Source organism: Pinus tabuliformis, chromosome 8 (genome assembly GCF_031772625.1).
Source record: "Pinus tabuliformis cultivar Carrire ecotype Pingquan chromosome 8, CPIR1, whole genome shotgun sequence".
NCBI classification, from domain to species: domain Eukaryota; kingdom Viridiplantae; phylum Streptophyta; class Pinopsida; order Pinales; family Pinaceae; genus Pinus; species Pinus tabuliformis.
Genome location: NC_142294.1, coordinates 1,882,173,118 through 1,882,200,358, shown reverse-complemented (window position 1 = coordinate 1,882,200,358; position 27,241 = coordinate 1,882,173,118).

The following is a 27,241-nucleotide window of genomic DNA, read 5'->3' as shown; positions in this document are numbered from 1 at the left end:
GGGGTGGAAAAACAAATCTTGTTGCCTGACTATGATTTTCTAGATGAATTAAAGAATGTCTATATCAAGATTCCCTTGCTACAAGCCATTAGAGAGATTCCTATTCTAGCAAAAACAATAAAGGATTTGAGTCTCAAAAGACCAGGAAGGAAACCAAGAGATACAAGAAGAATCCACCTGGTAGGAAAAATTGCAGATATCATGATGGGAAAAATTACCATGCAGAAGTATGTGGATCCAGGTAGTCCAATTGTCAAGACACATATAAATGGGATAGAAATTCCAAATACTTTGATTGACTTAGGGGCTGCTATAAACATTATGAGTAGACAGACTATCGAATAGCTTAAACTTCCTAACCTTCTTTTTACACCCACCTTACTGCAACTTGCAGATAGATCAATAATGAAACCAGATGGTGTACTAGAAGATATTTCAATCTCCTTAGATTCTTGGGAATATCCAGTAGATTTCATGATTTTGACTCCCAAGAGTAATTTAGGAGGGCACCCACTCATTTTAGGAAGACCTTGGCTAGCCACAGCTGATGCTTTCATTAGTTGTAGATCTGGGGATATGTACATTTCTGATGGTAGTTCGACAAAGAAATTCAATTTGTATCCTCTAGCAAAAGCAATTACAGAAGTAGGAGACAATGAATGGGTCAATGATGAAGATATTAGATAACCTGTCTTTACTATATCTGAAATTAGTGAAGATAGTCAAATTATAAACACATTAGAAATTTTCGAAACATCTTTAGAATATGACCACACACAATTTCAGTTAGATTATGATATTGAATATTTATCGTCAAGACAAATGTCTCGTTACTCTATGGAAGAGTTTGGTAGTTCTACCATTGAGATTTTTCCAGGTAAAACATTGAATATCAACAAAAATTTGGAAAAGTCACAAGAGGAAGAACTAACCAAAATCTTGCAAAAGAATTCTATTGCGTTTGCATGGGAGTATACTGATATGAAAGGTATTGACCCTAAGACTTGCATGCATCATATCTATATCGAGGAAAATAGTAGACCAATCAGACAACCTCAGAGAAGGATGAATCCAAATCTTAGGGAGATAGTGAAAGAAGAGCTCCAAAAACTACTCAATGTAAACTTCATTTATCCAATTTCAGATAGCTGATGGGTTTCTCCTTTGGTTATAGTACCTAAAAATAATGGTAAATGGAGGGTATGCATTGATTACAGGGAATTGAACAAAGCAACCCTGAAGGATCACTTTCCTTTGCCCTTTATCGATCAAGTATTAGGTACATTAGCAGGCAAAAAGTACTTTTCATTTCTGGATGGTTTTAGTGGTTATAATCAAATTCAGGTAGCACCTGAAGATCAGGATAAGACCACATTTACCTGTCCATGCGGAACTTTTGCTTATCAAGTGCTTCCTTTTGGATTATGTAATGCACCCGCAACATTCCAAAGAGCAGTACTAGAATTTTTTTCTGATCTAATCCATGATTGTGTAGAGGTATATATGGATGATTTTACAGTTTATGGGGATTCGTTTGAAGAGGCATTAGAAAATTTGGAAAAAGTCCTTATAACATGTAAAGAAACAAACCTTTCATTAAGCCATGAAAAATGCTTTATTGTTTACTGAAGGTATTGTTTTAGGACATCATATTTCAGGGGATGGGATTAAAGTTGATAGATCAAAAGTTGAAGTCATCTCCAAGTTACCTATTCCAAATTGTCAAAAAGATGTTAGAAGTTTTCTGGGATTTACTGGATATTATAGAAGATTTATAGAAAAATTCACCAAAATAGCATCTCCACTCTTCAAACTGCTTACAAAATACTGTGAATTCAAATGGGGTCCTAATTGCCAATCAGCATTTGAAACTTTGAAAACAAGAATATCTGAAGCGCCTATTTTGAGAGGACCAAATTGGAAACTTCCTTTCCATATTTCTACAGATGCTTCAGATACAGCTCTAGGGGTTGTGTTGGGACAAAAAGATTTAGTTCCTTATGCCATTTACTATACCAGTAAAAATTTAACTCCCACTGAGTTGAACTATACTGTGATTGAAAAAGAGTTCTTAGCTGTTGTTCATGCAATCAATAAGTTCAGACATTATATAATAGGTTATGAAACTTTTATTCATACTGATCATTCTACAATTAGATATCTAATGAACAAACCCATTACTAATGGCAGAGTTACAAGGTGGCTCCTACTTTTACAGGAATTCAATATTAATGTGTTAGATAGACTAGGGAAACAAAATACAGTAGCTGATTTCTTGTCTAGGATTCAGAATACTAAAGAAGATTCTCCTGTAGAGGACAAGTTTCCTGATGAATATTTATTTGTAGTAACTACTAAGACCCCTTGGTATGCAGATATAGCTAAATATTTGGTTACAGGGAAACTACCTCCACATTTATTTCCTGGTGAAAGAAGAAAGATTATTCAGGAGAGTTCAAAATATTCATGGATTTCTAATGAATTGTTTAAAACAGGGCCAGATTTTGTGATCAGAAGATGTGTTAGGGAAGATGAAATGTCACATATTCTCAAAGCATATCATGATGAACCATGCGGCGGACACTTTCCTGATAGAAGGATAGCCTATAAAATCCTCTCTTTAGGATATTATTGGCCATCCCTCTTCAAATATGCAAAACAATATGTCAAAAGGTGTAATAGCTGCCAAAGAGTAGGGAAACCTACCCTCTCAAATGAAATGCCATTACAACCACAGGTACTCATCGAACCCTTTGAAAAATGGGCTTTAGAATTCACTGGACCTATTAACCCACCATCTAAACAAAGAAAGTATATATTGGTATGTACTGATTATATCACTAAATGGGTAGAAGCCAAAGCATTATTTTCTGCTACTGAGCATTCAGTTGTTAGTTTTCTTTATGAGGATATTTTTACTCGCTTTGGTGTTCCAAGAGAAATTGTGACAGATCAGGGAGGTCAATTCACATCCAAACTGGTGGAGAAGCTGATGGAAGAGTACAAGGTCAAGCACAGAAAATCTACTCCTTACCATCCACAAGCAAATGGTCAAGTGGAATCTACAAACAAAGTTATTGAAGGCATCATTACCAAGACTGTCATCTACACAGAAGATATTGGGTAGAAAGGCTTCCCGAAGCCTTATGGGCCTACAGAACTACATGGAGGAATACAACAGGACATTCTCCCTATGAGCTTGTTTATGGGAAAGAAGTCCTGCTCCCCATTGAGTTCCAAGTTAAAACTTTCAAGATGGAAATTCAGCTGGGAATGGATCTATCAGAAGCCCAAAAGCATAGAATGGAGCAGTTGAATGAACTAGATGAGATCAGACAAGAAGCAATCCTAAGAACTGATCTAGTTCAATATCAAAGAGCTAAGTGGCATGACAAATACATCAAGGAGAAAAAGTTTCAAGAAGGAGATTGGGCATTGCTATTTGATTCCAAGTTCAAAGATTTCAAAGGTAAATTTCAAACTCATTGGCTTGGGCCATATGAGATTGACAAAATATTTAGCAATGGAGCGGTAAGAATCAAAACCATTAATGAATATCAAACTCCTCTTATTGTGAATGGTCACAGATTAAAGATCTATCATAAGCCACTCTCAAAGGAGGAATTTGTCAAAATATTTCAAGATAATTTTGCAATAAGGTTGGTGAAGAAGAATCCTTCTTCTCCACCAGCCTAGTCCTTGTTCTTTTCTGTTTCAAAAAGATAAATAAATAAATAAATAAATAAAATAAAAATTTTGTATAAGCATGAAAACCAATCACTGATTGGCAGTCTTATACAGAAAATACAGGGCGAAAATCAGAAACTTTTGACGCCCTATATTTTCTAAAAATCCCTCTCATTTCATTTATAGTTTTATGTCACTTCACTTCAATTCACTCCACTTCACTTCATTTCATTCCATTTTATCATCACATTCCGCCAATAAAAACCCTTTCATGACCAGTTTTCATTCACTCAGTCATCATTCATTTCCATCCATCTCCATTCAGTCATATGTTCAGTGTGTCAGTTTCCGCAGCTGAATCCTGTTTCCACAGCTAAAATCTAATTCCGCGGCTGATTGTTGATTCCACAGCTAACACTCTGTTATTCAACACTGACAGTAAGATGTTAGCCAAATAATAATGAGAACCAAATGCAGGTATGACAAAGGAAAATATTTTGAAGATACAAAGCACCCAAAAGCACCAACAAGAAGCAGCCAATCAAAAGTCAGTGGACGGAAGTGGTAAGATTCTAAGGTATGAGCAAAGTTCATTTCAAATAGCATTTTAAAGCACATTCTATATAGTTATGAAACCATTGGCTCCATTATGTGTAATGATTCGCCTTGATAGCTTTCATAACCACTCCATGACCTTTACATAATTCCACCACGAACTTTGCATTAATTTTTAACGGCCTCATGATCCGCCTCTGAATTTAACTCGTGTCTAATTGTACTTTGAAATTCCACCTGTTGAATAGGGTAATTATGAGGACGTAATCTATTTGATCATGGCTCTTTCCTGCCGCACAAATTCTGCAGCCATTTTGTGAGCATGCTAACATCTATTCCGTAGCCTTCTAATTCAAAGCTCTGCCGAGCTCACTCTATTTCCATACTATCCCATTGAAGTTGCATTTGTGATTTCTGCCCTGTTCACATAAGCCTCCGCTCCGTGAATTCATTTTCACTACCTGCTCTCTGTTCTTCCGTCAACCGTTTCACCTCCGTCAGTCCATTACTCACAGTCCATCACTCACAGACATATTTTTAAGGCAGAGGAAGGAATGGGCCTTCTGGTAAGAACAGAGCCAGATGGGCCTAACTTCATGGAGGGTTATCCACAATTGAAAAGTGTATTAAGGAAGGCACGGTGGCTGCAGTTCATCTGGAAATTCAAAGGTCACAATAAAGAAGTTACGAAGACATTTGCAAGGTCTTTTAATGGCGTGGAAGTTGAGGTTGGAGATCTTAAATTCTCAGTCACGGAGGCATCTATCGCAGCAACAACAGAACTCCCACAGGAAGGGGAATGGTAGTTCAAAAAAAAAAAATGATGAGAAGGCCTGGAGGATTATTTTGCGTAACCCAGGTATGGATATAACTATCTTCAAACGTGGAATCCCTATTTCTGCTCTAGAGGAAAAGTGGACTAATTTATTATTGATAATCTAGAAGTTTATTACATGTGAAGGACAGTTTGGGTCCATGTACATGTACCACACTCGGTTGCTAATGAATTTTCTAGAAAATCAAACCATCAATTTGCCTTATTTTCTGTTGAATAACCTGAAAAAGATGTCCACAACTGTACAAAAGAACCTGGATGACATAGAGCCCCACCTTTACCATCACGGCCTTGTTAAAATGTTGATTGAAAAACAGTTGAAGGAAAGAAAAGATACTTGGGAACAGTTCTTGGTTAGAAACTTCTTTCAGGACCCACCTGAAATACCTGAAAGTAGCTCAGCAAAGAAAAGTAGGAGAAAGAAAACAAGTATGAACATTCAGGACACTCCTACTAACATAGCTAAAGACACTAATAAGGAAGAGAAGCTGTCTGAAAGTAGGAAGGAAAGAACTGAGGGTAGGAAGCAAGGGAGACTAAAGGAGAAAAGAAATATTGAGGCTGCCTATCAAACCCCAGAACCTTCCTCAGAAGAAGATCAAATACTCTCTGAAAGACTAATCTACCTTAAGGAACAATCAGCTGCAGCAAAGAGGAAAGGGAAAGAAAAACAAAGTGTGGAGAAAGGAGACACCAGCTCACAGAATCTAAGGAGGAGCTCCAGACTTAAAGGAAAACTGAAGAAAGTACAAACTAAAGGGGCCCACTTCATTGACTTAGGAGAGGAAACAACAGAACAGTCTCCAGCAATCTCTCCTGGCCGTAGCCCACAACATTCTCAACCAAATATTGAGACCAGTCCTCCAGATATTGAGATCAGTCCTTTTCAACCGGATTTTGGGGTCAGCCCAAGAAAGACTACACCTGAGATAGATCCAAACCAGCAAGAAATGTATGATTTTATTGAGTCGTTGGAGAAGACTGCCACAAATCCAGGCACTTCATCTACCCAGCCTAATACAGCACAGGAAGCTCTAATCCAATCACTAAAATAGGAAGTTTTTGAACTGGAAGTCCTGAATAGACACATCAAAAGAGAAAATGAAACATTGAAAGAACAAAGCAGGTTGGATAAAATTATTCACGACAACACCATGTTGCATCTTGGGCTGTGGTAGAAGAAGAATAGGAAATTGAAGAAAAAGAGCAGGAGGTTGAGTAGAGCTCTTATCAACCTCAAATTCAAGTGCCTAATGAGAAAGCCTAGGATGACAGTGGTACCAAGAAAGAAGAGAAGAAGGCTAGATGTGTTAGCAGAGGTCTCAGAACACATGAATTGAAGGGAGGATGGTCATAGTTTTGGTTGCATGGGGACATGAAACACCTTCACAGTGGGGGTATGTTGAGCCCTGAAACTACATCTCTTCTACACACTTTCCTAGACTTTTTCCCCTCACCCGTACCTCATAAGCTATCAAACATCATTACATATTAATTCTGAGAGTGCATTTAAGTGGTTTTCTAACTATATTTTTGTGTTTTCTATTTGACTTAGATTTTGCTCATCATCTACGGAATGCAGCCACATTTCGTAGCTGACTCGACTTTCCGCAGTTGTTTTCGTTGATCTCTAAGTTACAGGTGTCATCAAGCAAAATGAGGTACGTGGGAAGTTTAGGAATGATATGGGCATGGATCAGGTCCTATTGGTTCAGCCAAATTCGTAGTGGAAAGCCTTGGTCAAACGATGGTCAAATGAGGAGTTCTACGACAAACAGGTCTCTGTTTTCAACACGTGAAGGGTCCAAGGTTGTTCCTAGATCCATGGCTTCATTTTGATAGCTATAGACTACCTCCATGACGCAAATCCAATAGCCACCTTTTGGTAGATTGAATGATCTTGGCAACCATCATGCTAAGCTCACGGATGCTATCTTTTTACGTGTCCTCTGCTGAAGGTGTTTCATAGGAAAATTGTTATGTAATTTCCTTTATAAATAACGTGTTTGCAAACGCATGTAGCTAGTTAGTTTTTGATGTAGTTTTGTTGTTAGTTCATGTACCGTGCTGTGACATTGGTCCTACTGTTGTAACGAGAGGATCCTTCCTCTGTTTTTCAATATAACAAGACCCCGTTTTACATGACTGTGTGAGTGTAATTCCAGACTGACAGCGCGTTAACCAAGGTCGTGCAGAGTGCCCCTGCTGGCTGAGGTTTTGTTTCTTTATTTCTGTAAAGTGTTTATGCATTGTTGTCTTCTTCCCATTGTAGATATTTCATAGTTTGTTCACCTGTGAATATTTCATATTTAAGTTATGATGTTAATGCTCCATTCCTATACATGATTTTCCAAGCATTGTATATTTTTGCTAACACTGATCAGTTTGTTTCAGGATAGGCTAGGCCCGAGCATTTTCATACAATTTTTGCAATAACTAGTGAGATGAGATTGGCCTCTCTGTTGACTTTGTTTTTCTTAACTTTTCAATTTCAGTTATGCCTTGATTTCAGTCTTATTCATTTGCTTTGTTAGTTAATTTAGATATCAAATTCTTCATGTCATTGATGTTTTCTCCAGAGCCATAGCTTAACCCCGAAAAGACTACTTGGCGAGCTATCGGATTATGAATGAAGTGATTTGATTTTACTTTTATTTTTTTGCAATTAGATATCAGGTTCTTCATGTTATTGACGTTATCTCCAGAGCCATAGTTTAACCCCGAAAATACTACTTGGCGAGCTATCAGACTATAAGTGAAGTGACTTGATTTTATTTTCATTTGCAAGTAGGTAATTTAGATATCAATTCCTCATGTTATTGACATTATCTCCAGAGCCATAGCTTAACCCCGAAAAGACTACTTCGCGAACTATCGGACTATAAGTGAAGTGAATTGGTTTTACTTTTACTAGTTTGCAGTTTTTGATTTGTTTGAGTGCAATAACTTAACTTTTATTTCTGTATTTAGATAAGCAGCAGAGATAGTGATTTCATGATCAGTAGTTCATTATTTGTTTGATTTGAATAGCAGCATATTCCATTCTTGTTTAAGTACTAATTTCATCACCAATATGTTTTGAGATCCTCTGAAGGGTTAAGCTCTGGAAATCATCATAAAGGACATAATTGCCTTAAAATCTACATCAATACTTGCCTTCTAAAGTATTCTCAAAACTCAGGAATAGGATTTCCATTCACATTAGGAGATAAATGAAGATAAAACCCCAAAAACAAAATAAAAATTGAAAACAATAAAAAGTAAGAAAAAGGTTGTCTTGCACATATAGTGCGCCACACTTCATTAGTTTATGACTCTTAGATTGATAATTAATGTAGCAATTTAAGACATACTAAATTGACTAAACAGTTTCTTAGAAGAAAGAGGAAGGTAATTCATTGGGGATTTTAGAAAAGAAACTAGTGGAAATTTTTGAAATGGTTATAGAAGAAAGGTAAATTTTTTACCATGAAAGCTGCCTGCACTGGTGCAAAAAAAAAAAAAACTACAGTAGGAAGTAAGCATTTACTTGCATAAAAATGTCCATGCTAGTTACCCCAAACTTGGGTAAGTGCTCGGTTTCGTGAACCTGCTTCTTCTTGGTGGTAGATAGCATATCTAAAATTCAAGTAACATTCCCTTTTTATTAAAATTTTGATCTTCTTGCAAGCATACTAGTTTTCAGGTTGATCCTTCTGCAATCATGTCAGTCAACTGATTTTCATAATTACAAGATTTTTTTTTGTCATTTTTTTTTCTTTTATTATTTTTTTAATAAGGACAAGAAGGAATCAAATCTTCAACAGGTTGGTGTTACCACGTGCCAACTCCTTTTCAAATGGTTGTTGGACTTGCTGCATAAAATCTCCTTTAGTAAGGCACTGAAAATATACCTTCAATTTATGCCCGTTGACCAGGAACACATAATTTCGTCCATCAATAGTTTTGATTTGTACCGCTCCATTTTCGAACACTTTAACCACCTCATAGGGTCCCATCCAATGTGTATGGAATTTTCCTTTAAAATATTTGAATCTAGAATCGTAAAGGAGTACCTAATCACCTGGTTCGAACTTCTTCTTCTGAATGGACTTGTCATGCCACTTCTTGCATTGCTGTTGAACAAAGATGTTCTATTGAACAACATCCCTTCAGAATTCATCTAACTCGTTTAACTGTAGAATACGCTGTTGTTGTGCTTTAAAGAGATCTAGTCCCAATTGGACTGCAGTTCTGAAAGTCTTGATCTGGAATTCTATCGGCAAGAGGACTTGTTTTCTGTACACTAGCTCATATGGTGTGTGTCTTGTGTTGTTTCTCCAAGTGGTTCAATAGACCCACATTGCTTCCGGTAATTTGTCAGCCCAATCCTTTCTATGCATATTTACCGTCTTTGTGAGGATGGACTCAATCACCTTATTTGTGGACTCCACCTGACCATTTTCTTGTGGGTGATATGGTGTAGATTTCCTGTGACGTATTTTATACTGCTCCATCACACCCTATACTAGATTAGAAATAAACTGCGGTCCATTGTCAAAAACAATTTCTCTAGGCACACCAAATCTAGTAAAGGTTTCAGTAAAAATAAAATCAACAACAAATATTTTAGTAGCAAAAGAAAAAGCTTTAGATTCTACCCATTTCGTAACAAAATTTGTATGAAATCAATGGAATCAATGGCCCATTTTGGATTTATTGTTCCTATGAAATCAATGGCCCATTTTTCAAAAGGCTCAATCATAACCTGAGGACATAAAGGAATTTCATTGGTTTGATTAGGCTGGCCAACTCTTTGATAGCTATCACATTGCTTAACATATTGTTTGGCATCCTTAAACAAGGAAGGCCAAAAATAGCCAGCTCATAACACTTTGTATGCAGTTTTCTTATCAGCGAAGTGAGCCCCACAAGGTTCATCATGGGAAGATTTTAAAATATCAAATAGTTCTGCCTCTCTTACACATTTACAGATAATGAGATTTGCTCTAGTGTAAAAGAGGTCTCCTTGGATCCAGGAATATGCAACACTTTTCTGAATGATATTTTGCTTTTCACAAGCGGATAAGTGAGGTGGTAATTTTCCAATGACTAAATAGTTAGCTATGTCAGCAAACTATGGGGATTTTGTTGACACAACAAAACGATGTTCGTCAGGAAAATCATCATCAACAGGAATTGCTTCACCAGGATTATTTAACCTTGAAAGACAATCTGCTACTACATTTTATTTTCCTGGTCTATCAACAATAGTAATATTAAATTCATGTAACAATAGTAACCACCTAGTCACTCTACCGCTAGGTAATGGTTTATTCATCAGATATCTTATTGCAGAATGGTCAGTATGTACAAAGACTTCATATCCTATAATATAATGTCTGAATTTATTAATAGTAAAAATTACAGCTAAAAACTCTTTCTCATTAACCGTATAATTCAGTTCGGCAGGTGACAAGTTTTTACTAATGAAATAAATAGCATAAGATTGTTTGTCTTCTTCTTGTCCTAAAGCTGCACCAATAGTAGTATCTGAGGCATCAGAGGAAATATGAAATGGCAGGGACTAGTTTGGTCCTCTCAAAATTGGTGCCTGGACTAATTTTTCCTTCAATGTCTCAAAGGACTGTTAGTAAGCTGTGGACCAAGAAAACTCACTATCCTTTGCCAAAAGTTGGAAAAGCGGGGTAGCTATCCTTGAGAAATTCTCAATGAATCTCCTATAGTAACCTGCATGTCCTAGAAAACCTCTCACTTCCCTTTGAGTTTTGGGTGTAGGGAGACTCAAAATGACTTCTATTTTTGCAGGGTCAACCAGGATACTTTGCCGAAAATAAGATGGCCAAGAACCACTCCCGCCTTGCACATTAATCTGCATTTCTTGTCACTCAAGGCGAGATGAGCTTCTTGGTAGCGAAGAAGCAGTTTTTCTAGATTCTTGAGGGCTTCCTGTAACGAATCACAAAACACAGAAAAGTCATCCATATATATTTCTACACACTCAAGGTCAGCAAAAATAGCCAAGACTACTCTCTGAAAGGTAGCCGCGACATTACATAGCCCAAAGGGAAGCACTTGGTAAGAAAATGTACCCCATGGACATGTAAAAGTGGTTTTGTCTTGATCCTTGGGTGCTATCTGTATCTGGTTATATCTGCTAAAGCCATCTAGAAAAGAAAAGTACTTCTTACCAGCAAGGGTATTGAGTACCTGATCGATGAAAGGAAGGGGGAAGTAATATTTGAGAGTGGCTTTATTCAATTCTCTGTAGTCAATACAAATGTTCCATCTCCCATCTTTCTTTGGGACTAATACTAATGGAGAGACCCACTAGCTGTCAGAAATGGGATAGATAAAATCAGCATCTAAGAGTTTTTGCAATTATTCCTTTACAACGTCTCTTAGAGCTGGGTTCATTCACCTTTGGGGTTGTCGGACAGGTCGGGCTCCATCTTGAATATAGATATGGTGTGTACAAGTTTTAAGAGGGATGCCTTTCATATCTTCATAACCCCATGCAAAGGCATCGAGATGGTTTCGCAACAAATTCACAAGCTGCTCTTGCTGAGAAGGATCCAAGTCTGAACTGATATACAAGGATTTACCTGGACTAATCTCAACAAGAGTAGTATCAGGCTCAAGAGTACACAAAGGTGTCGCTAGAGATGGTGGTGATGGAGGTAGAGAGTCATATCTTTCCTGAAAATCTAGACTAAAAATCTGACTCAATGACTCAAAATTAGGCATGGTGTCTAGATTGTTCAAGAAGTCTTGAATCTCACCCTCCTGCGAGGACTCAACATTCTGATGTATCAAGGAAACAGGCTGAGTCTCCTCATCACTACTATAGTCTAACCATAAAGTGTCTCGGAGCTCCTGAATGGATCTAGCGAGTGGATATAAGGTGACCTTCTTCCTAGAATCTCCATGGGAAATATACATATCACCAAAATGACATCTGATATAAGCATCGGCTGTAGCAAGCCATGGTCATCCCAAGATCAAGGGATGCCCTCCCACAAGATTCTTTGGCTAAAGCACAATGAAATCTGTGGGATATTCCCAAGAGTCTAGGGAAATGACCACATCATCCAACACCCCTTCTAGTTTGATTTTAGATCTATCCGCTAGCTTAAGCACAGTGGGAGTAGGACGAATATGGACCAATCCAAGTTGATCCATGGTTTTCTTGGTCATAACATTAATGGCTTCCCCTAGGTCTATAAGTACATTGGAGACAAGGACATCACCTATCTGAATAGAGACAATAGGGTTTTCGGGGTTGGTATATTTTTTCATGTGCATACACCCATCATTAACTCTACTGCTCTACCAACAAATTGAATAGTTCGAGGTTCCATTCTTCTCCTTCCTGGATTCTTGAGACAAAGTTCCATAATGATTTTTGTACAAATGGGGATATGTTTAATAGCTTGGAGCAAAGGTACCCTTATGAAAAGGCTCCTAAGCTCAGAAGCCAGGCTAGACTCGGGAATGGGGTCTTTCTTCTCCACAACTAACCTCTCTGGAGGTCGGTTGGAAGAAGATGATAAGGGATCAGGATGTACAGGGATAGTTTGAATGGTGTCATCTTTTTCAGAATGGTCAGGAGTTTCCTCCTCTCCTTTCTCACTGATAATCACCATAGGCTGCTTTTGATTTTCTGAGGTTACTACCTTCCCTAATCTCAATTGGAGATCATTGACTCCAACTGGCATAGTATGATATCTGGAAGAAGAAAGCGGGTTCATAGAATGGATCATTTGTACCACTTTATTATTGGGGTTGGGTAAAGGTTGAGCAGGCATATGAGAAGGTCGAAACAGTGGAGGTAAAGGTAATGGTGGCATAGGTTAACTCGGCTGAGGTAATGATGGTTGTGGCATTGGGTAAGGTGCATATGTAGGAGGGTATGATTGCATAGGTGCTGGATAGAATGATGTGAATGGTTTGGCCCTCTCCATCCTTGTTGCCAAGATTGGGAAGGTTATCCTTACTAATATTGTTTCCCATGATGCCAATGTTGAGAGTGACCAGTGTTAGGATAGGAATATGACTGTGCATTATAACCAAAAAATGTTGTGGATGTTCAGGAACCATACCTACACTAAACTGAAGCCAATTTCTTCGTGCCCCCATAGCATGCAATGATTTGGCTTCAGGTTGTCCTCCTTCAAGTACAACTTTTAGACCAGGTATGGAGGGACATTTTTCTATAGCATGGTTCTCTGCACAAATTGCACATTTATTATTTTCTTTAATATCTAGAGGACATTATCTTAAAGGATGCTTTCTTCTACATCTTGCATAGAAAATAGACAATGACTCTTGCTCTTCTACAACTTTTTGTTGAAACTTCAAAGAGTCTATTTCTTTACTAACAATATTCATTATTTCAATTTTCATATTGTCCATTTTGTTTTCTAATCCAATAATCATAACATTAGTAGATTCAGTTTTCCTATTTCTATTTTGAATTCCTTTACCGAATCTATATTGGTTCCTCGAGAATTTCCTGCACCAGTCACAGATCTGATCAAAAGATTTTTTATCAATATCCCCTTGTCCTAATAGATTTAGATTGTTCCTGTTGGATACCTATACTGATAGGTTTCATATTTCATGATTGGCCAAGGAAAATCCAAATATGCTCTGCTTTGGTATTACAAAGATCCCATATTTCCCAGAGAACAAGAGATGTGTAAAGTGTTTCAAATATTGATGACCTTATTCCAATTTGGATGGATGATTCAACAGTCTAACCTGGATCATGCCATGTTTCAATTTTGATGTTATAGAATAGAGAAAGAAGTCTGTCCAAACTGTTCAATCTTGGCAGACAAGTAGTTTAGGTAGAGAAATAAAGGTTCCCAACAGTTTAATCTGGGACCTTGGAAGAGATAAGGCTAGAAGTAGATAGAAAAGAAAAAAGAAAAAGCCAAAGAAAAGAAAAGGCAAGTAAGGGTTTGCAAGTCCAAGTGCACCCTCCAAGGAGAAACAAAAAATGCTAGGAAAATAGCTGGGTAAGTAGTTGTGGTTGCAGAAAGGGTATTTTCACCATTTTACACATGTCAAGAGGTGTTTTGCCAAGGAAAAAATCTATCAATTCACAAAGTGGTTAATTCCATCAACTTACAGCAAGGAGCATAACTAACCTCCCTCTTCCCCTCTATTCCATTACTAACACTCCCTTTCTTTAGCTGAGATTTATGGAGAAAGATCATGGTTTTATGGTGGTTCTAGTTCATTCAGAATCCACATTTCTTGTCTAAGATCTTTTCATTTTGATCTACTCTCAAAACCAAGTCAATTTCAGATAAACTCAGCAAAATCCCCTTCATTTGCTCCCTTCATTCATATTAACCTCTAATTCTACTATATAGCTCCCCTATTTTACCCCTTCCCTTAATAATACTAACACTATGGTGTATAAAGCCCCAAATCTTATAAATACTCCTTCCCCTTGGCATTATAGCCCTATATTCTTCAAAAGGGACCAAAATGACATCTGGTCACTTTGGTGAACCTGTTCCATCCCATTCCCCCTTGCTGCAAGTCAAATTGCTCCTTAAAACCACCATTTGCATTGAAAAACCCTTATAAAACCCTCTTCCGCCTTTAAATCCTTTGCAAAAGTTACCAAAGCCAAAAAACCCGCCTCTGGCGCATTTCCAAAGGTTAGCGCATTGTTTGTTTTAAATAATAAACAGTGATAAACCAATGAAAAACCAACGAAAAACCCTCTACCCAAAGTTTTCCGCCCTCATACAACCCGAGCATCTTCCTGCTCCGCCCGCCGTCGGATCAAGCCCCGAAGATCCGACGATCCACGTTAATATCGGAGCGGCCCCCAGTGCTGTCCTTTACCGCCCGAGAAGCTGACGTTGCGTCATGTCAGGGCCTCTCCACGCGTCAAGCGCTAAGGTATCTCGGAGCCGGGCCTGACAACTTCGGCGCCGTACCCAAACCGCCCCGAGAAACCGTAGCGGTTAGCCTTAACCGTAACTGCTACGGTCCTAACCGCCACCTGTTTTCCGCCAACGCATCGCCACGTCACCTCCGCTCGTACTTGCCCCTGCTATTCGTCCACCTGGCCGCTGCCATGGCTGCCACCTCATCGCCCCTTTGAACCAATAGTCTACCGCCACGTCACCCGATGACGTCAGCTGACGTCACCTCACCTTGACCCACCAATGACGTCATGCTGACGTCATCACTAAAAAGCGCCAAAATGGTAAAAAAAGTCTATATTTACCCAAAAAACCGTGTTTTTCCCACTTTTCTCTCCTGTCGCTGTTGTTCTCTCTGCATGACCGTTTACGTTCGAATTTCCGCCAACCTGTTGAATTAACCCGGGCGACCTCCTCAGCAGCAACCGTGCACACCTGCGCGACCTCTGTTCGTCAATTAACAGGTATTTACCGTTGTTCTGCCCTCCATACGACTGTTGTTGAAATTTAAGTTGCTCAGAAGGCTAAGGATACCATAAAAATTACATTTTCACCGGCCATTTCCCTCTGCACATCCACATTTGCAACTGTGAAGTCCAAAAGCATCGGCCGAGCCTTAATACCTGCAATTTCGCTCAAAAGCATCATTCACCGTGTATTCCCGGCCAAATTTCTTGTCAAACTCAATTTTCCCGATAAAAGAGGACACAGTGAGACTATAGAGAAGCCCTGCTCCCAAACAAACAGTATTTCAACTGCTGTTGTGTAAATTCCTCCTCTGGTACCTGAGATACCAACTGTTTTTACAGAAAATCACTTCTATTCTGTGTTGCTTCCATTAAACAACCACCTGCAATTGTTGAACTTTGAAGAAGATCATGGAGACTCCCATTGCTCTCAACATCAAGCCCCTCAATGCCCCTCACCAGGAATTGGAGTGGAAAGCCCTGGGAGATATGGATTATCAAATGCTGGACTGGTTCCCTATGGGTTCCAAATACAATATCCAGATGATGAATGAGTTGAAGGCCCAGCACCTGAGTGGAGCAGACATCTTGGGGATTTGGGACTCAAACCTGCCAATATACAACCTCCCCCAGGTAAATTCTATGCCAGAGTTGATACACAGCTGCCAGGAATGCTATGACCCAAACCAAAGAGCTGTCATTAGCCCCTCAGGCTTAGTTTTGTTCCACATCAACCCAGAGAGTATAAATGAAATGCTGCACTTCCATACTGCTAAGCAATTGACCCCACTCCATATTCAGAATTTGATAAAGAAAGGGAGCAAGCTGTCAAGTGACCAACTCATTAAAATCAATCAGCTGTTTGTAAGACCAGGCTCTGAATCTGTCAGAACTCTTCCTATTGGGTATCAATATTTAAATGAATTGGGCAGGATGTTAGTGGATTTAATCAGTTATGTCCTAGGATTCAGGGGGATGGAGGATGTGGATGAAACCATAGTAGCAATGCTGTCTATTTTCTCTCCTGGTAAGCCCCGACTGTACATTATGACTATGCAACCTACATTGCAGATAAAATCCATGAGCAGTTTATGAACTTGAAGAGGGAAAGATTATTCAGGTATACTTCATATATATACCATCTATTCTTGTTCTATCAGCCAGCCACCTTCTCTTTTCCTTTGAAGCAACTCAATGCCCAGGGAAATCCAAGATCAGTTGTGTTCTGGACTTCTGTTTTCCATCGTACCTCTGTATCACCTTACACATACATTGAGTTTATTGACTTATTCATTTATCCAATCATGATAGTATTGCATGGTACTCCTCCTCCTAGACTAACTGATGATATGAGAAGAATTCTCCATTTGAATAAATCCTACAGTATTGGTAACTGGTACCTCTACCAGAACCACACAGTCATCAGAATATATGGCTGTGAGTTGACCCCTTTTAGGTTGCCAAGGTATGTCCCCATGAGGCTTTTTGCCTTGGAATATTTCAGACAGTTTGGGAACTCAGACTACCTCCATTTTCAGAGCAAGAACAAGAAGTCACAGCTAAAGGTGAGGAGCCAGCTGGGTCCTTTCCTATACAATAGAAAGGAGGAGGGATGGAAAGAGGCAAACACTATCCTGGAAGGCCTCAGATTGCAAACTAGTTTTGAATGGATACCCTATGATCCCAATCATTTTGTCTCCCTCAGGAGGATAAAATACAAATTGGGTAGTTATGCACACAAGAGACAACCCGAGATTGAACAATATGCCAATGCATTAAGCTGGGAAGAGGGTACCTTAGAAGAAGAGATAACTGTTGAAGAGCTTCTAGAAAGAGAAGCTAGGAACATTCAAAAGGAAGTTGACTTAGAAACTTGTGGACAGGTTCCCCTCTCATACAAAAAGTGGCCTGGAGCAACTACTACAACATCAACAACACAGCAGCAGGCTGCCGGGAAAACACCACAAACAGCAGGCAAAGATAAAGGGAAGCAGGTGGAGCAGCCACCTCCATTAACAGAAGAGCAAGTGGAGACATTGGTGCAGCAGCAAGAAGAAATGGAGCAGCAGGAACAAGGGCAGCAACAAGAAGAGGTACAATATAGTGAACAGCAGCCCTTGCAGCAAGAAAAAGTGATTAATGCTCCAAGCTCCACTGAGCAACAGGCTCAGACAATAGTGCCTCCTAGGGCAGAAACTACTGTTGATACCTCAGTCCTCCAAACCCCACAAAAGGAGGACTTAACCAGGAAAAGGGATAGAGAGACTCCCCTGACTTCATCCATCAATCGGGGAGAGAAAAGACAAAGACTAAATGACTCTCAAGAGGATGACATAGCAGTGAGGCAAGCAATGGGCATGGACCCACCCAGTGGAGAAGTTTCAGCCAGTTCATTCCAGCATGAACATGATAGAGCTATGGGAGGAGAGGTCAGTTCCTCCAGCCAGCACAGAGAAGGACAGTCAAGCATCAAACAGCAATTTATTGACATTAAGAAGAGAAGTGATCCTATAAAAGTACAGCTGTACAATCATTTGCTGAACCTGGCTCCTACCAATCAGCAAAGACTCATGTCTGCCTTTGATGTAAGTGAAGGCAAGATGATCATGAGTCACTTCATGCCCACAACGCTGCATCCTCAATCTACCTCGGATTATCTAAGAACCAACATGGAGGTTATGGCTAAAGACATACACCCTATGGATAAAATCGAACTGCATAAACAAACTGGTGAAATGGTGTATGCCTCCTTGGTAGATGAAACATTGGAAAACTACAAATTGAAGAGCAGTCTTGATAATACAGCATCTCAGCTGGAATTGGAGAGAGCATCATCACAAGCCAAGGATAACAGAATTAAGTCCTTGGAAGAGGTAATTATAGAAATAGGACATGATCCTAAAGATGTTAAAGGTATCCAAGAACTCTTGAAGCTAAGGGATGCAGACATGGCGGCCTTAAGAAAGAAAATCAAGCTCCCAGCTACCATCCATCCTCAAACAGACCAAGTTGCCCAGCAAAGGCAGGAAAAGGATGCTACAGACCTACTGATATCCATGTACAAGGAGCTGGTCCGGACTCAGGAGCAGCTAGGACAATCAGAAGCTGCAAAGGCAGCATTACAGACAGCATTGAAACAGAGAGAAGAGGGCCAAACTTCCCAGCCCCCTCCGGAAGTAATCAATCTTGAAGAAACCCCTCCAACAACTACTCTTCCTCCTCAACAGGCAGGAACTACAGCTCCATCTACAGCAACAACTACGCCAACAACAGAGGAGACTCCTAGTCTGGACATGCAGAGGCTGCAAGCTGAGATCCAAGTTCTTGAATCCCAAATGAAAGAGCTTGATGAAGTCAAAAGGTCTTTGACTAAGGTGAATGAAAGATTTGACAGAAGCAAGCAGAATGAGGCAGCAAAAGAAAGAGAGGTAAAAGCTCTAAAAAAGAGAATAGCTGAACTAGAAAAAGAGCTTGCACTAGAAAAAGTAACAGCAGAATTAAAAGCAGTCCTCTGGGGCAACATTGGTCGATCCATCACCAATCAATGGCAGTATATTGAGACTATGGATGAGCAAATAGCACTCATTACCAAGGCAAACAGGGAGGTACAGAGAGCTAGAGCGAGCCTGGGCCACATGCCAGATGCTGCCAGCAGAATGATCACTATTTTGAACAACAAAACTAGCTCTCAGCTGGCCACAATAGGAATTACCAACAGGACTGAAACAATCTCAGTAGCTAAAAGAGTCTTGACACTGAGAAACCTAGTTGGAACGCTGGAGAGAAGAACACAGGATATGCAGACAGAGATCAACAAATTCCTGGACAGATTTGTGGCATTACAAAACAGAGGCCTCCCCAGCATACTAAGCAGTGTAGGAAGACTGCTTACCCTGGAAAATTACATCAAAAGGGTTGATGCACATGCTGCAGCACAAATAGCAAAACAGCCCAGTACCTCAGCAGAAACAGGGCCAGCATCAGGGCAGAATTTGTATGATAGGGTGGATAACCTGTTTTTCATTATGAATGAAATTGATCACCTATTTGATACACCACCAAATTTCTTTAAGTATACAGAAGCAGATGAAACTCTGGGGGCAATCATAAGACACCAATTGCCCACACAGGAAGAATGGAGGAATTTGACACAGGTAATCTTATCAGGCCCGAACCTGTAGCAATAGTTTTCTCCAGTTTATGAACAGTCATGCACAGGCAGAATTTTGATGGATAAATCTACAAGGAAGAGACAGATGCTGAGCCAACTCAGCAGAGCTATTTACTCACCACAGCAGCAGTCACAATCACAGGTGACAAACCTAGAATACAGCGTACAAGCCATAAAGTCGGGTTCCCCAGCATTTAATCAAAGTATCTCGACCGACTCAGCAGATCCCAAAGGCCAAAATATCTTCTGACAGAACATTAAGACGCCTTCATTTTGTATTCAATGCTGTAATAAATTTCGAATAATAATATCTCAAAAGTTGGTGAGAATATTAAGTCTGAGATAACTTAGAACTCAGATATTTTGTAAACAATCGCAAGTATATATTCACCCCTGACAGAAGCTCAGGGGGTTGTTGTAGTTTTCCTTTTGGAAGTCTCACTTGCTGTAAGATTCTCAGAGAAGCAATACAAAGGGAGAATGGAATTTCCAAAGCTTGGTGTATTTGATGCGTTGTGATGAATGGCGAATGTTGCAGGATTCCAGAGTGTTTCATAAAACAATAAGTTTTCTTAAATCTCTGTATTACATGTGTTCGAGTCTTTTGTTCTCTTTTGTTGTTTAAATGTTTTACACTTGATAGCTAAAGTAGAAGAATAGTTCCAGGATTTAATCACTGATTACCCTGGACTCAAACTGAGCTATTATCCATGTTTTCTCCAGATACAGTGTATGAAGTGTAATTCTTAACTGCTGCACTTTAAACTATATCTTTTGTAGTGATAGACATTCCCAGGGATTCAAGTTTTGCCCCTGAGACATCTGTCCATTGTTCATGCCTAGTTTGGTGGAAATACTTAAATACCTTTAGTGAAAATTCTTGATTGCTTTCACTGGTGTTTTCACGTGTCTGTGTTATAAATTAAAAATTTTGTTGTATGAAATATCCAAATGGCCCTGTAAGTTCCACCAGTTCACCTCAAGGTTTTCTAGACACCTACAGCCATAGACTCCATTGCCCAATGATATTTGACTCTTTGAATACTACATCAAAGGACCTGAAAGAAACTCTTCAACCAAAACATAAACAAAACCAGTGCATAATACCTAGCCTAAAACCCTATCATAAACAGATACAAATCATAAAGAGAGAGCCCTCTCTGATCACAGTTTGGCTAGAAACAGTGATCAAAAGATTGGTTAGTGGTTACCCCGGCCGTATTCCCTTGGGAGTCATAGGGAACAACCTGGGTGTTAACATAATTGGCGACTCCACTGGGGACTTCTTAAAGATTTTTCAATTACTATCTATCTTCCAAAGCTACCATCAAGCCTGAGATTAGCCAAGAGGCCTTAGAACTGTTTATGTAATACATGGACAGCTTTAGGGAAGAGCTAAATGGGGAATCTTCATCCTAGCTTTGGAACATATATAGCCATTCCAAAATTTTCATCCAGTCCTTGCATATACAGCAGCTCCCTGTACAAATTCAAAAGAAATTAGAAGCTGGCTCCCAAAAGAAACCCAAGGCACACTAGGGCAAACCCTGACCCTAATCAACCTATCATTGTTGATAATCCGAATATCATTCCAAAGAACATTAGGAGACAGCAAAAGCAGGAGAAGCCTGCTGATTCAGATATAAGTTCAGATCGACCTATCCTTATTCCTACTCCTTGCAAAGTTCTTTTCCGATCCACCACTAGTTCCCCTAGTTCATCATCAACACCTCAAAGCCCTCCTCTCCCATCTTCACCATCTGCACATATTCTCTCAACCAGTTCCACGCTTGTTACCCATATCATTAACCCTGTCACACCTGTAATCCCTGTTGTTCCATTTGCTCCTGTTAACCCTCTAAACCTCTTAAACATGGCTAACAGGTATGCACCTCTGCAGATACCGGCTAATGCTCCAGCTCTACCCCAAGACTACCAAACCAAAATCTCATTTTTTGACTCCCATGGCCCTTTGACAGCTGTCCAGCATGCTAAGAAGATGCAAGACCACTTTGAGACCTATGAAATAGATGATAACAGTGTCAGGATGAGAATTTTTGTTCAAAGTTTAACTGGGGATGTTAGAACTTGGTTCAGATCCCTCAATGCAAACTCCATTGCAACACCTGATCAGCTTTACGAAGCTTTTACTGAGAGATGGGAGAAGAAGAAAGATCCACTCCACATACTCGGTGAATATAACACTATTAAAAGAGGTCCCCAAGAAACAGTTTTGGAATATTGTGCTAGGTTTAACAATGTATATAATGCTATCCCACAGAACTTAAGGCCCCCTCCTGATTTGGCCCTGTATAACTTCCCTGACGGTTTTGATTCTGATATGGCCTATCAGTTGAAAGAAAGAGATCCTCCAACCCTTGCAGAAGCTCAAAGGGTTGCAGTCACTGTAGAGGCTAACCTAATTGCCAAAAGAAACAGGGCAAAGTTGGAAAAGAAGGCTGGCTTCAGAGAAGAGCCCTCAGGCCTTGATCAAAAGCTGGATGAAATACTAAACAGTATGAAGAGATTGGGTGAAAGAGTGGAATCAGTGGAAAGAAAATCATCATGGGAGGCATCACAAAGTAACCCTCCTAGAAACCCGAATTTTAGGAGAGCTCAGAACCCAAACATAGGAAAAACAAGTGCTGACCAAGATATTAGACCCCCTTTTCAAGAAAACTATGCAGAAACTTCCACAGACAGCCAGCTCAATGAAGATCCTGAAATTAACTTAATGGGTTTGGATGGTAAAAGCCATGTCTTTTTAACACAAGAAGACCATGAGGAGGATGAAAGCAAAACATTCCAAACTAAATCAGGAGAATCCTTTGACTTTAAACAAGGGTATGATACTGCTGTCTATGAAGTCCATAAACAGTATAAACTCAGGAGTAGGACTGTGAATGTAAACCAGCCCGACAAGATAAATGATAAACAGAGGTCTAAAGAAACCATGGTCACAGAAATTAATGACAAAATAAACTTTCCTGCAGAAGAAATTGTAGTTGAGGAGGTTACTGAACTGCTGTCCCCACTACAACAGCCCATGGCAACTTCGTCCTCTCACCCTGATTCAAATTTTACCCCTCAAAACATGAGTAAAAGGGGCAGATCTCAAAATCAAGATGAAATCCAACAAGAAGATTTAATGAACAAAGAAAAGGCTGGTATCCGTGACCCTAAAACCCAAATTGACAAACCTTTTGACCTAGGCACAGAGATTGGCAAGCTAAAGATAGCCATTCCTCTCTCAGAGCTAGCCAAGCATGACATATACAAACAACAGATCAAAAAATCCCTTCAACTCACTACTAGCAAAGATGATGTAAATGTGCTAGATGACACTCCAAAATTACTGTTCGGCCCAGAGGTAGATGGAAAAACAGTAGTCACAGGGGTTTTACCTTTTTATGTCAGCTTGCATATACATGATAAAGTACTGCATAATGCAATGTTCGACTCAGGTGCCTCTCACAACCTTATGCCAAAAGCAGTCATGGAAAGATTGAACTTGGATATAACAAGACCATACAAAGACCTGTTCTCCTTTGATTCCAGCCAAGTCAAATGTTTAGGCCTAATAAAATATTTATGTGTGTCTCTGGTTCAATATCCCAACAAAACCATTCTAATGGATGTTGTAGTCGCTGATATCCCACCCAAGTATGGGATGCTGTTATCAAGATCATGGGGAGCCAAGCTCCAAGGCTCCCTACAATTAGACATGTCATATGCCACTATCTCTGTCTTTGGGCAACCAAAAAGACTTTATAGGGAAACACTCATGAAGTATATGGTCAGCAGTGAAGAAAAGCCTCAAAATTTTCCAATATATGCTGTTCATTCGGACATAGACTCCTTCATCCTCTTCAATGACAGCACAAGCCTCCCAAATAAGGACATTAGGACCGAAACACTCATACAAGAACAAAACATTGATCAAACAAGTATCACCTGCCAAACATCAATCAGCCCAACAATACACAGTATCCCTCCTCTAGTTGTCAAAGATTGTCAAACAAGGGATGAAATTATCCTAGAAAATAAATGGGAAAAGAAACCCCAACTCATGCTCACATTACCATCCCATGAACAGAATTTTAAATCTCCTGTTCAGCAAGACATCCTGTGGGTCCTAGAATTTGATGGCTCAGTTAACAAGCTAGGAGCAGGAGCTGGAGTGTGGATACATAACAAAGAGAAAGATTATGCAGAAGGCAGGGCTTACAGATTGAATTTTAGATGCACTAACAATATCGCAGAATACGAAGCTCTGTTGCTGGGCCTAAAGCTAGCAAAATCACTACAAGCTCCTAAACTTTCCATCATGGGAGACTCTGATCTAGTAATTCAACAAGTAAAAGGAAATTTTGTCACCAATGACAAAAGATTGAGGTCCTATAGATCTGCTGTAATTGAAATATTAGAGACCTTCTCTGAGTTTGTCATCACAAAAATTTCAAGGGGCCACAATCTCCATGCACACAGCTTGGCAACCTTTGCCAGTACCTTTAAATTCCCATTAGAACCCAATAACTGTTTCACAGCCGAGGTCAAATACAGACCCTCCACCCCAAACAATGTCAAAGAATGGCAAGTATTTGAGGATGACATGCAAATAAACAATTTTTTAACCTTGCAACAAGAATTCACAGGATTAAATATTGATATTGATGGAGCAAGTCCATCACAAATACAGTTTCAACAGTCTGCTCACCCAATGTCACCTAGAACAGCAAAACAATTACTGAGTCCAACCATTTTCAACAATGAAAACATTCAGCAAATTCACCTAATTGGCTGTGAAGAGATGAGCAACGCTGAAGCTGAAATCATACAACTCAAAGACAATTTCCTTCCAATAGGCCTTACCCCATTAGAAGACATTTTTGATTCAAATGATGTCCCCAGGAAACCAAAGATGCAGCCATTAGATGCAGCAATTGAAGAATGCAACATTGGTACTGCAGACAAGCCTAAAATAATAAAACTATCTGCTGCTTTGCCCCCTGATCAAAAACCCAAATATATTGACCTCTTTAAAGAGTTTCAAGATGTTTTTGCTTGGGGTTATGAGGATCTAAAGTCTTATGATACCTCTGTTATCCAGCATACCATTCCCCTCAAGCCTAATCAAAAACCATTCAAACAGAAATTGAGAAGAATCAATCCTGTGCTCCTTCCTTCCATTGAAAAAGAATTACAGAAAATGTTCAAAGCTGGTATCATAGCACCAATCAGGTTCTCTGAGTGGATTTCAAATTTGGTCCCTACAAGAAAGAAAACTGGTGAGATTAGACTCTGTGTAGACTTAAGGAATTTGAATCAAGTATCACTCAAAGATAACTACCCTTTACCCAAAATGGATCACATTCTTCAAAGAGTAGTAGGGGCTTCAAGGATATCATTACTTGATGGATTCTCAGGCTTCAACCAAATCCTAGTACACCCTGATGATCAAGACAAAACTGCATTTACAACCCCATGGGGGACTTTCAAGTATGTTAAAATGCCTTTTGGATTGAAGAATGCCGGGGCAACATTTCAAAGAGCAATGGATATTGCTTTCGCAAAGGAAATTCATGATTTCCTTGTCATTTATTTGGATGACCTCACACCTTTTTCTAAGTCCGACCAAGAACACTTGAAACATTTGAGGCAGATTTTCATAACATGCAGGAAATATGGTATTTCCTTAAACCCCAAGAAATCATTATTTGGCTTGGAAGAAGGGAAACTTTTAGGACACAGTATTTCAAAAGATGGCATAAGAATTGATCCAGATAGGATACAAGCTATCCTACAAATGCCTCACCCAAGGAATGTCAAGGAATTGCAAGGATTCTTAGGGAAAATCAACTTTTTAAGAAGGTTTATCCCTAATTTAGCAGAATTAATCAGATTACTAAACAATATGCTAAAGAAAGACTCAAAGGTCAAATGGACTATTGAAGCAAAACAAGCCTTTGAAAGTATAAAATTGGCCTTGACTCAAACCCCAGTGTTAACCAATCCTCAGTTTGACAGAGACTTTATCATTTTCTCCTTTGCCTCCCAGCATACCATTGCTGCTGTTTTATTACAGAAAGATAACCAAGGGAACGAGAAACCTATTGCCTTTTTCAGCAGAGCTCTCAGAGATTCCCCTCTAAAGTACCAAATAATGGAGAAGCAAGCTTATGCCTTGATCAAAGCTATTAAAGACTTTAGGATTTACATCCTTTACTCCCATGTTGTGGCTTATGTACCAAGTCCTATTGTCAAAGACATTCTCACCCAAGAAAACTTAGAGGGCAGAAGAGGAAAGTGGATTGCCAATATTCTAGAATTTGACATAGAAATAAAACCTACAAAGCTAATAAAAGGGCAAGGTTTGGCCAAATTAATGACAGAAGCAAATTTCCAAGCCTTAGATATTAACCAACTGGACAGTGAAACAGAGCTGGCGACTCCAAAGATCAATGTAGCCTTTGAACAATCCCCTTGGTACTCTGATATCTGCTATGTGTTACAAAACCTGTGTGCTCCCCCAGGACTGTCCAGAACTAAGTGTAGGTTCCTAAAAATGAAAACATCTAGATTTTGTGTGATGGATGGAAATCTACTTTGGAAAAACCATGAAGGTATATTGCTGCACTGTCTAATAGAGAATGAAACTAACAATATCATGCAAGATTTCCATGCTGGAGACTGTGGTGGACATTTGTACTGGAAGTCCACTGTGGACAAGATATTGAGGCCTGGTTATTACTGGCCCACCATGTTCTCTGATGTTAAGAAATTCACAGCCTCATGCCACAAATGCCAACTGTTTGAAGGCAAAAGACAGTTGTTGCCACTTCCTTTGAAGCCCATTGCAACAGAGAGACCTTTTCAACAATGGGGCTTGGATTTCATTGGGGAAATTCATCCCTCATCTTCGGGACAACACAGATGGATTTTAACAGCAACAGACTACTTCACCAAGTGGATTGAAGCTGCCCCATGTAGACAAGCAAATGATTCAGTAATTATTCAGTTTTTGGAAAACAATATACTGGCTAGATTTGGCTGTCCAGACAAGATAATAACAGATAATGCTGCTGCTTTCAGATCCAAGAAAATGGTGAACTTCTGCCATAAATTTCACATTACTTTGGGCCATTCTACAGCTTACTATCCTCAAGGAAATGGCCTTGCTGAATCATCAAACAAAAGTTTAATAAATATCATAAAGAAAGTGCTGGAGGAAAACAAAAAGAATTGGCATAAGAAACTAGTAAATGCTTTATGGGCAGATAGACTAACAACAAAAAGATCAATTGGGACCAGCCCATATGAGTTAGTCTATGGATTAGAAGCCAAATTTCCTTCATCACTAGGAGTACCGGTTATGAAGTTACTGCAAGAGAGCCAAGCAGAGCCAAATGATATGCAAAGGAGGATCAATCAGATAATCTGTTTACAGCAAACTAGAGAACAAGTTTTCAGCAGAGTGCAGATATTACAAGAAAAATTGAAAAAGGCCTTTGATAGGAGAACCAAAGCAGAAGATTTCAATATGGGAGACAAAGTCTTAAAGTGGGATGCAAGAAGA